The following is a 12,718-nucleotide window of genomic DNA, read 5'->3' on the forward strand; positions in this document are numbered from 1 at the left end:
CAAACTCTCATGATAAGGCCTTTGATAAGATAGTATCATAAATTGATTTACTATGGGGAACATATTTCTAAGAAAGAATACACTAATTAAAGAAGGGAGAAAAAAGATTTATACTTTAAAAGAAATTCTCAAAAATTAGCATTCAAGATAGAAAGATCAGGAGAAGGATGTTATCTTCCTAATTTTTGAATTACGTTATTGGTCCAATTTAAAAGTTCATTTGAGGTTTATCTTGTTCATTTCTAGTTAAAACAAATGTTAGAAAAATATTTTTAAAACTTATTTATTCCATACTTTTTTTTTGTGAGGAGGACTAGCCCTGAGCTAACATCCAATGCCAATCCTCCCCTTTTTTCTTGAGGAAGACTGGCCCTGGGCTAACATCCCTGCCCATCTTCCTCTACTTTATATGGGATGCCACCACACCATGGCTTAACAAGCGTTGCGTCAGTGCGCGCCTGGGATCCGAACCTGAGAACCCCAGGCTGCCGCAGTAGAGTGCTGGCACTTAACCGCTGTGCCACCAGGCGGCCCCTATTCCATACTTTTTTAACTGCAAGATTTTGGGGCAGATATAGCATTATCTATCAATTTCCTAGAAGAAAAAAAAATCAAGATTGTCCACTTCTTCACTTACTCTTACACTGCGTTAACAAAACAAGAATTCAATAAATAAATGGAAACCAAAAAGAAAAAAGGCAAGTAATGGCAATTGGAAGCTTAACAATTAACTTGGGCAGTCATAGCTAAGCTATATTCAAAAAATTTTAATAGTTCTCCCAATTGTTAGGTTGTCTTTTCTTTTTGTTGATGGTTTCCTTTGCTGTGCATAAAGAGGATGTGGTATATATACACAATGGAATATGACTCAGCCATAAGAAACGATGAAATCCAGCCATTTGTGACAACATGGATGGACACTGAGGGTATTATGCAAAGCGAAATAAGTCAGAGCGAGAAGGTCAAATACCGTGTGATTTCCTTCATTAAGTAGTAGATAATAACAACAATAAACAAACACATAGAGACAGAGATTGGATTGGTGGTTACCAGAGGGGAAGGGGGGAGGGGGGAGGGCGAAAGGGATAATTGGGCATATGTGTGTGGTGATGGGTTGTGATTGGTATTTGGGGGGTGAACATGATGTAATCTATGCAGAAATAGAAGCATAATGATGTACATCTGAAATTTATACAATGTTATAAACCAATGTTACTGCAATAAATAAAAAATAAAATAAATAAAAAATTTTAATAGTTCTCAATGAAAATTATTGCTTCCCTGTATCTTTGAAACCTAACCGATCACTTCATCGATTAGTACTCACCTATTATAATGTATCTTTCCTGACAGCTACTTTGTCTTAATGACACAGAAATGAGATATACTTCAATTTAAATTGGCACTCCTCTGAAAACATGTGAGAAAGAATGCTGACAAATTCCCACCATCTTAATATTAAATGTAAATATCAATGGTATGTGAAGAAATGCTTATTAATGTTTTAAATTCTACTTCTTGGCCATTTCCATTCTAATTCCCTCAGTTAATAACGTTTTCTAGTGTTCTCCAAATTTAGTAATTACAATATAATACCTACATACATCATTTAGAGTAGTTTAGAGAATATTAGAGTAGTCCAAATCAGTGTATTCTCCCCCAGCCAAGAGTCTAAATTTCACACTAGTTTCTTACAATAGTAATTTTCTATCAATAGAGTCTGCCTTTGCTAAAAAAATAGAATTGATATCTATATATAATTAAAGTTCATAAAATAGAAAGCTTTGGTTCCCTTCAACTGTTACAGCATTAAGGAAACAAAAAAAATAATAATATTAATTAAGGAGAGAAGAAGGAATTAACCATTCTTTTCAAAAACACTAAATTAATAACTTGAGAAACGCTAATTAACAAAATCAGTTGTGCCTCCCTCAGATTGGTAATTAAATAGTAACTCTAATTAGAAATATTTTCTTCCTTAAGAAATATAAATTATTTACCACACAAACTTCATAACAACAAACTAGAGTACATTTTAATAGAAGGCAAGCAATACCTGGACAATTGATGTTTCTGAAGTGTTTTAACCTTGACTTAGCTCCATAATAAGAGTCTTATAGAGTTCACTTTATTATAATTAAGTTTATTAAATATTGAATTTCAGTGCAAATAGAAAAGTTTGAAAGAAAGTACTTACACTTTCCTTGAAAGATATTTTCATAAGTGCTATGTAGAGAAGCGAGATGTCCTACACTCTCTGCCCATATTTTAATCAAACAAGATTTATTAACTTACTACGTGAACAGTATTGCAGCTTCATAGTTTTTTTTTAACCTTTAAGTTAAAGGTACATTCAGGGACCGGCCCCGTGGCTTAGCAGTTAAGTGCACACGCTCCACTACTGGCGGCCCGGGTTCGGATCCCGGGCGCGCACTGATGCACCGCTTCTCTGGCCAAGCTGAGACGGTGTCCCACATACAGCAACTAGAAGGATGACATACAATGGATGACATCAAAGGATAACATACACAATACTATGACATGCAACTATCTACGGGGGCTTTGGGGAAAAAAAGGAGGATTGGCAATAGATGTTACCTCAGAGCCGGTATTCCTCAGCGAAAAGAGGAGGATTGGCATGGATGTTAGCTCAGAGCTGATTTTCCTCACAAGAAAAAAAAAAAGGTACATTCAAAATTCACTCTGCATCTACTCCAAATTGCTGTAGGAAAACTGTTGAACTGATGTTTCAAAATCACAGTGTCTTTCTGAGCCGACAAGTGATTTCCCAGTATCTGCAAGTGATACTAATTTTTTTAGCATCCACAAGCGATACTAAATGCCCTAATATGATGTGTCACTGCAGTAGATGCCAAGGGGACGCAGAGTACAGACTTGGCCTGCATTCGGAAGTAGTGGAGATCAACACACCAAACAGGGAAATTTGTAGGCATCCGATAAACTGTGTATGTGGGCTCCCATACACTGACATTTTCCAGAATATTACTCAACATGGAAGTAAGCCAAAAAGACATGATGGATTTGACTTTGAATAATTCTTCACCCTAAGTTAGACATTGTTTTGTCAGCTCAGGCTACTATAACAAAATGCTATGGACTGAGTGGCTTAAACAACATTTAGTTCTCACAGTTCTGGAGGCTGAGAGGTCCAAGATCAAGGTGCTGACAGATGCAGCTCTTGGTGAGGCTCCTCTTCCTGACTTGCAGATGGTCTGCTCTCTGAGCGTTCACATGGTCTTTCCTCAGTGCACGCAGGGGGATAGTGAGAGTTCTCTGTCTCTCTCCCTTCTTAAGAGGGCTCTACTCCCATCATGAGGGCAACACCCTCAGTGTCTCATCTAAACCTAATTACTTCCCAAAGTCCTCACCTCCAAATACTAACACACTGGCGGGTTAGGTCTTCAATAGGTGAGTTTTGCGGGACACAAACATTTAGTCTATAGCAGACATATTACTTGTGATTTTAAGATACTGTGTGTGTGTGTGTACATATACACATATACAAGTAAATGTATACATACATATTTGTCTTTAATGCATAATAGTATAATAGACCCATTATTGAATTCAAATTCATTAATTTAGTAATTTAATTGATTCATTTATTCATTTTCCTTTCTTTTTTTTTTTTTTTGTTGAGGAAGATTGACCCTGAGCTAACATCTGTTGCCAGTCTTCCTCTTTTTGCTGAGGAAGATTAGCCCTGAGCTAACATCTGTGCCCATCTTCCTCTATTTTGTATGTGGGATGCCACCACAGCATGGCTTGATCAGTGGTGTGTGGGTCCATGCCCTGGATCTGAACCAGCAAAGCCTGGGCTGCCAAAGTGGAGCACGCGAACTTGACCACTACGCTGTTGGGCCAGCCCCCATTTTCCAATTTTTCACTTAATAATTTTTTGAGGACTTACTACGTGTTAGGAGTGAAATGCATCTTATTCACTTTTGCATAATTTATGATTAACACACCTGAATAGAACTGACTTAATTAGTGTCCTATTCTATAGTCAATAGGATCCAGAATATTGATTATATCTGAGATTCTTTAAAACTTTTTGCATTGAGACACTATTGCTAGCTCTGGTAGAAAAGCTTTATTGTATTTTCTACTTTAAAATATAATGCCTACTTGTTTATACTATTTTGCCCCACAAATTTTTTAAATATCTGTGATACACTAAAATGAATTTGTTCAAAGTACAAAGTTATAAAAAATAAATTACTGAGTGCATTATGAAACCTGAAATATCCAGTAAGCTTTCAGAGAAGATTCTGAAAACATCAGACATCATGCCTTCCTTTAATACCTAAATAGATCATTGTGATACATATTTCCATTCTACAGCATTCATACCTAAATCCAAATTTCAGAAATGTTATATACGCCATTCACCAAAAACAGTCCACTATGTCTTTTCATACATTAATGCATTTCTGAAAACTGTTCCAAGAAGTAAATTCAAGACTGCACAATTTAATTTTTCTCTTAGAAAACTAATGCTTGGTATATAAGAAATGATGTGCTATAGCCAACCCACCATTATGCTCAATATAAATGAAATTGAAATCTTAAGAGTGCACCTTAATTAAAAAAAATACATTTATTTAAATTATTTTGAAACAACAATTTTTTACTTATTTACTTACGTCTTCGACTGTATACATGACGTGCTTTAATTCTAGGAGAACGGGATCTGCTCAAGTTTTCCCAATCAACAAATCAAAATATTGGATCATAGCCACACAGGACTTTGTCTTTTCAGACAGAGTCTTTGCGTGTTCATTTTAAGCATGTCCTCTTATAGAAGTTCCTTGTTCATTTTAAGCATGTCCTCTTACAGAAGTTCCTTTCTGCATCCTTCTCGGAAGAACAATCTCATTACTTCCTAATTCCTGCCCTAGACATCCTAATAAACCATCCCACCGGTGTTATAAAGAGCATGATGTGGTAACAATCAGCCCTCCTTCGTGGCATACCTCACGCTTATCATTACTTGCTCACTGGCTCTTTTTCCAGGCAGATGACAAGCATTATGAGGACAAGGGATGTTCTGCTCTTAGCAGCTGGCACAGTGCCTGGTTCTAGAAATGTTTGCTGAAAGAACAGATAAATAGATGAAAGCAATAATTCCATTATATAATGTTTTTGGGTTTTAGGTGTCCTTTGGTTCTTGAAAACTTGGAGATTTCACTCTGGGCTCAGACTTCTAGGTCAAATATTTTTAATATGCTATAAACATGAGTTACATAATTGGTCACATTTGTCTCCAGTTCATGGCAATGGTTTTTATACTCCGTAGTCAGAAAGGCAAATGTTTTTAAAAGCCTAAACAAAATGCACCAACTAAATAGATACATTTTTTTAAAGATTTTATTTATTTATTTATTTTCCCCCCAAAGCCCTAGTAGATAGTTGTATGTCATAGCTGCACATCCTTCTAGTTGATGTATGTGGGACGCGGCCTCAGCATAGCTGGAGAAGCGGTGTGTCCGTGCGCGCCCAGGATCCAAACCCGGGCCACCAGAAGCGGAGGGTGCGCACTTAACCGCTAAGCCACGGGGCCGGCCCAATAGATATGATATTTATTTCAAAAAATTTCAGTGGAAGTTGTGGGTTATAATAAAATACTTACAAAAACAATATTCCCTTCCCCATGACAGAATACAGTTGTTTAATTGGAAATTCTATGGTTTTTTGGAGATTCCACACTCATAAGAAATGGAATTGATACTTATTGGACTGTATTCACAGTGTCTCTTCTGAAAAACCTCCTTAGGGTCATGCTGACAGCTGCTAATTATCAAACGAAAGGCTGTTTATGCTAATAAATACTTACTGACATTTAACTGATAATTCCAAAATTTCAATTGCCTCAACACTTTTCTTGTGTCATCTAGCCTTCTTGTTTTTTATATCTAGTTTGTCAAGCAGGATTAGAAAATTACGTTCATTATATATGAGAAACTACTTTCTTTAGGGGCTGTCACTTTGGGATACTGTCATAAAATAAGAACAGGGAATTCCATGTCATGTTTGGTTTCCTACATTGTAAACATGAAAATCAACATTTTTTAATAGTTCCTTTACAGACCATAAAGTGGAAGAAGATAAGAGATTGTTGAAACTATCTACATCATCATACAAAGAAAATTTGAAGACATGAAAAATGTTTTGGTTTTTCTTTAGGGCCCTCTGTTTGAGAGCATACAATTTTGACTTGATTGCATAGCTCTGTATAATAACGAATTGGAGACATCATTGTAATCACAAGAGATTAAAAACTGAACCAGCAAAGTGAATAAATTTATTTCGAAATACTCTCAGAAAAGTCTGAGGCATTTGAAATTAAAACTGTATTATCCATACAACTTTGATTCAAAGCCTTAATGCAGAAGACGTACTTGGCACAAACATGTAGAAAGAAGCGACCAATTTAGGGAAGGCAAATATGACGGTATGGGGTCATAAACGAAAACTTGTAGTTTTAAAGATGTTTCCCGTAACAACGCACATTGAAATTTATTGCAGATGTAGAAACTTTAGATTTGACTAAATATCAGATTTGTTATTGATAATACACCATTATTATTGTGCTTAGTATTTGCCGCACGCTGGTGAATTGCTACAAAACCATACCGCATTAAGAAGTGGGAGAAAAATCCGTTGCTTTGCAAAGTCAATAGAAAGGGAAACACAAATTAACAATTTGTCTGAAGTCACTTAGATGATATCAACTTTCACCAAGTGTAATCTATGCACAACCAAAAACTTTTACTGTGAAAGGAAAGCTCTCACAAAGTTCTAACTCACCGGCGGTCTACCATCATAGGATATAAAAGACTAGGAGACTCTATTCAGAAAACCCTTAGTCCTTGCTTTGTATTAAGTTTGGTAGGAGACAAGTTACCAAGTTAGATATCAGTGTGGCCAAGTTAAAACATTAAAAAGAATCAACTAATGCCCATACAAATATATAATTTAAAATTGTCAAAATTAATCCCTTCAGCTCTTATATCATTTTCAATAGAAATATCTGCCAGTCATTGTTGATAGAATGAACATGGCTCTGAAAACCATAAACTAGTGTAATAGCTTTAAAGAATTTTTGAAACTTAAAATATGCAGAATAATAATATAGTAGATATTTTTAGAAGATATCAAAATAATTACTTGAGGTCAGTCATAAAACGAAAGTTGTAAAAATCTAAAATAAACTGAGTAAATAAGTACTATGAGTAGAGCTAGTGATGTAACTATATCCATGACACTTAACTCCACAGGGATAGGTATATGAAGAGGGCAAATGAAAACACAATACATCTACAAGTGAATGCAGAATGATAAGCATACTTCGAGAAACAATCTGTCATATGGACAGAAAATATATTACAGTCATCACAGGCAGTACCAGGTAAAGATCTGTAGCTTAGCTGCTATCTTTTAAAGAGTGACATCAGAAGGTGCCCAAAGCTGACAACGACAACCGGAATCATAGAAGTGTCACCTCTGAGAGAAAGGGGGAAGACATACACAGAAGTTCAGCTAGTAATGTCAAGAGTTGGTGACCACTGGTAAAATAACATGCATCTACAGTAGGAAAATGACATATCAATCATTCCAGTTTATACTGGAAGTCGGAGCAACAAAGTATGGCGTATTCGCCTTATTTTTACCTACACGTGGGATGTCGGCTCTATGAAGCGTCTGGGTTAGCGTACAAAACATATATGAAAATGATTAAATGCTAATTAATTGCTACCCACACAGCATAGGCAAATGAACAATAATTATAATTCTGCATGTACATCAAATTTTAACATTCTTTAATTAAAGTCTGTGCATTTGATGCTATCTCTTGTTAGCTTTGCATTCACGTGTTCAAATTTAAAAAAGGTGATGCATCGTGCAAAGAGAAACCTTAATTAAAGTGGGGATAGACACTTACTGACCTTGAGACACTGAATCAACATGATAGGAAGATTTGCCTATGGTCCTGATTTAGCCCATGAGTTTTTTCAAAATTATCAAAAATATATTATTAAAACCAAAATAACATTTTGGAATTCTGTATTTAACCATATAAGATCAAGCTTTTAAAAACAACAAATTCCAGAATACCATCTGCAATTCTTCTGAATTAACTATCATTAATTATGGCTTAAATCTACTTTATTTTTTCCTCGTATTTATTAGATGTCTTTTGACAACTCGTCTTGAAATTCATTTTTTGCCTGAGTCTCCTTGGAGCTAACACAGACCTGCTGTACATCAGGCCATTCTATAATCAAAATGCCTACTTAGCTATTGGAACCAAAAGAGCAATCTTTGTCTTACTTTCAAGCCTGTTGATTGGTTATTCAGTAAATAAATATTTATTAAGTATTTCCTTTCTCTGTGTCTGGCACTGCCTAGACAGTACAGTGATGGGTCTCCCTGCCACTAGGGAGCCTACAGAATCAGTGAAATTCTGTGCCATCCCTGTTGACTATTCTTCAAGTTACTCTCCACTCAGCTGAACCATATACGTCCAAGAGAAATGGGTATACTGCATCTGTGGGCATAAAGCCCACTAAATTTTTTTTTCCCAATCAGAAAGGAACAACTTTTCAAGGCTATATCAAAAAGAGAGCCCTGCCATTTCCCAAGATGTATTTTCACTGACAAGCAATATGTAATACATATACTCAAACTTTGCTACACAAAACAAGTTGATTTGTTACTAGACCAATGAGTTGTCCTCTACTAATAGGTGTGGCTCCCCTATGGTTATCAAATAAAACTAGCTTATCCTAGGTTAGCATGTGGATTGTTTGTTTTGGTGTGGAAGGGGTGCTGTTTCAAAAAGGAAAAGCTGTGAAATTCAAAATATACTTATAGAAATCCACAGATATTTCCTTTATTATGTCCATAGTCAAGGAAAAAGCCTTTTACTTATCTTCAGAATGCAAAGTGTAAGCAGAAAGACAATTCATCAATTTGTCATTCACGTTATTGACAAATTGACCTTATTCTACTAGAGACATGACCCATGTTCATTTTAGTTACAAAATACAGAAAAACAATGGTATAGGTGGTATCTAATGTGAGTTATGTATCCATGAAGAAAACTACTGTCCATAAATATAAAATCAGCTACTCATGGCCAAATCTATTTTTTATATATGATGTTTTAATGACATACGCAGATTTTTCTAAGCTTTCTTAAAAATACCACTATAAAATAATTAGTTACAATACTAGGTTCAAATGTAGGTATTGTAAATCTAGTTCATTATTGATCTAGCTCAAATCTTTTGAAGTTAAAGAAAATCAGTTTTTAATAAACTTTAGTTTGATATTATTTGTCCATATATAAAAAATGTAATTTTAAGTACTAATATGGAACAATCTTCAAATTATATCTTTTAAAGCAAGGCACAACACAGTTTGTAATATGTTATCATTTGTGTAAAGCAAGGGGACAAGGAAAAAAAATATATATATATGTAATTTGTAAAAAATCTTTGCGTCATAGAATATCTCTGGAAGGATACCCAAGGAACTAGTAACATTATTGTTTCCAGGAAATGAAATTTTCAGTGGGTATTCTTTTGTGCCTTTGAATTTTGAACAATGTGAATGCATTGACTACTTAAAGTTTTTAATTGAAATTGAAATTCTAAAAATTCTTCTTAGTACTGTAACTTCTTAGCACTTTATATAAACGTGTGTGTGTGTGTGTGTGTGTATATATGCTTGCAAAACATATCTCATAATCAATATATTATTAAAAGTAACGGTATAGTTCTCCCTAAATACTAAGGCAGTTGCTATTTTAAACACTAACATCAAAAAGCCTCCTCAAAATGAAATACACGTATATTTTTTATAGTAACTTAATTGCAATTTGGTCATACAGCATAAAAGTAACATTATTCAGGAGGAAAATATTCTTCACATCTTCAGAAAACTAAATGTACTAGACATTTGTCATGACTCCATTTCTCTCTCTCTTTCTTGGTTACATTCTATGTACCTTTACATTTCACTGTGTATAAACTGATCTATCAGTGAAGAACACTTTGAAAATCACTGAACGTATTTCGTTGTATTCTTTCCTAGCATGTTTTTTGCTAGTTGGTATCCATCATTTTAAAACATTATTTGGAGGAACAGGAAAATTTGTGTATTTTTCACTTCTTTGTTCCTGTCCACTAAATGCTTTGGTAATCAAATTCTTGATATGCAGGATAAGTCACCTAATCATGTAAATTATTAGCTTCTCGGTTCAATTATAATCATAAACTTTTCTTCTGAATCAATTTCACATACTGAACCACTTACCTTCAGAAATGTCCTCTGATATCAAAAATTACAATCTGAGACTTTTCATCTCTTTTTTCATTTATACAATATCCGAACTTCTTTACAAAGTATTTTAGACTCTAACCACTTTGGAAATTTATTATTTGTCATTGTTCTCTACTTTTAAGACGTTTGAACAGGCTATCACTCTCCACAGCCGTCTTCATAGAGGGCTTAAATCAAACCTCAAAAGACAATTTCCGGTTGTTTTAGTTACTTCTTAAATGCATTTTACTGCCAAATGTATATTAAAATATTTAATTTAAAAGACTGTGTTTATAACTTGTACAAATTAGCCCTTTTTCATAGTTCATTTTCTTCTAAATATGTATTTCAATATGTTCTAATAATTCCTTTCTGTTGCTGAAACACAGAAGTTGATATTTTAATTAGTCTTTCAAAAAATCTCATCTCTTTCCCTCTGTCTCTGTCTCTCTCTTCCTCTCTCTCTGTGTCTTTCTTTACAGCACACACACATGCACGCTTACACACAAGAGTACACACAGAGGAACTTTTATATTAATGATGAATACATATATGTGTATGTGTGCCTGTGTGTGTGTTTGTGTGTGTGTGTGTGACACCACCTATCTATAAGGCCTATACTGAAATTTGATGATTCTCCAGGAGTAATAATGAGTTTGTATCACCTATCTATACCCCTTCATAATCACCTTTTGTGAATTAAAGCCTATATTTTAAAACTAACTACTGCAGATTGTGAGTGCAGTCGAGGATCACATAACAGAACTAAAAGCTAACTGGCCCACCTACAAAGTAAACATGAGACAGAGAGGCCTCAGAATTACCACAATCCAGCCAACTAGTGCTGACAGACTCCGACAGATATAAGCAAATGCTACACACTTGTGCTTGCACATGGGATGATATTTTTCTGACAAATCTGTACTTTTGATGCTTTAATTTATAGGATAAAGTGTAAAAATGTCTTTTGCATTTATCTACATTACTTAATAGTATCTACTTGTAATAGATACCTGTTTTACACCATTTTAGTAGAGAATCAATTTGTCATTTCATCCCATTTCTAATGCAGTAGTCCAACCCAACCCAGAATGCATTATTGATATGGAAATGAGTGTAAATAGCAGCGTAGATGATCTGTTATTTATGATACAAGTCAGAGCTGTAAATCACCATTGGTTCACTATCATTACTATGCAAATAGAAGAAGGTAGTTAATGGTCCATGTGTTAAAAACAGGCCACTTGCTTGCTCATTTGCAAATGAAAGGCAAGGGTGAGGGTTTAAGGCAGAAATGAGAGTTTATCATATTGGCAGCTCTGGTACGTGGACTTAAGGAAACCAAGACACGCAAATAGTTGCAGTAGTGTACAGTGATGGATGGCGACTAGACTTGCAGAGGGGAAAATGATGTAGTGTATACAGAAATCAAAAGATAATGATGTACACCTGAAATTTATATAATGCTATAAACCAATGTGACCTCAATAAAAAAAGTTTTTTAAAGTCACCCCCTTTCTCTACTGTGTATTCTGTCTTGGGCCTGTTCTAAAGGCACCTTCACATTCATCTTTAGGTCATTCTAATTTGCACAACAGGAATTGGGAATAATTGTGAGCGTGCTTGTTAGTGCCTTGTAGTATATGAGATAATTTTCATGTCAGTTGGGAAAAACACCATAAAAAATTCCTGTTATGAAATAAAATATCATCATTGGTCATATAATTCACTTCATTTTCTTACAAATATGTTCCATTTTCTTGTAAGGAGGTAAACTAGCAACGGTTTGAGGACCCAGAGACTAAAAGAAGTATTGGTGGGCCCTATTGGAAAGTATTCAGTATACCTGAAGGAAACTTTCTGCCTTTCTTGCGTGGTCCCTTTTGTTTCATTTTCCAGGGAATGCCAGCTTGTGGGGGAACTCGGAGTGCATTAGCTACAGGCCAATGCTTGACTAGTGAAATGGGAACAAAGGTAAAACACATGAAAAGACAGAGGAGGAGGAGAGATTGAGGGCAACTGCAAATTCGGCAAGCTTCACTTGTATAGATCTGACAATTTTTTAAACTATTTGGAAGACTTACATAAATACAGAACTTAGAATAATAATGTCCTTAAGTTGGAAATGTACATAGTAGATAGGATTTCAATCTCAGATAAATTAGCTCCATCCTTGTAACTCTATAACTATAACTGGCAAATCACTTATGGTATCTTATTTTTGTTTATTGTTATTTTTTATTAAGCTATAGGTTCAAGAATGACTTAAAACCTGGGCAAGAATTTTATATGAAGGAAATGATAACAATGTATTTAAATATAATATGGTAGAAAACATTTGTTCCTACACCAAATTTTTAAAAAGTTA

The 12,718-nt window shown here is 34.8% G+C and overlaps 1 protein-coding gene across 1 annotated transcript in view; it reads right to left on the bottom strand.

The window, feature by feature from the left end:
- The window catches only part of ERBB4 (erb-b2 receptor tyrosine kinase 4), a 1,098,037-nt gene that overhangs the window by 977,223 nt on the left and 108,096 nt on the right, over positions 1 to 12,718 (bottom strand). The window lies entirely within an intron of this gene.

Source organism: Diceros bicornis, chromosome 37, assembly GCF_020826845.1.
Source record: "Diceros bicornis minor isolate mBicDic1 chromosome 37, mDicBic1.mat.cur, whole genome shotgun sequence".
NCBI classification, from domain to species: domain Eukaryota; kingdom Metazoa; phylum Chordata; class Mammalia; order Perissodactyla; family Rhinocerotidae; genus Diceros; species Diceros bicornis.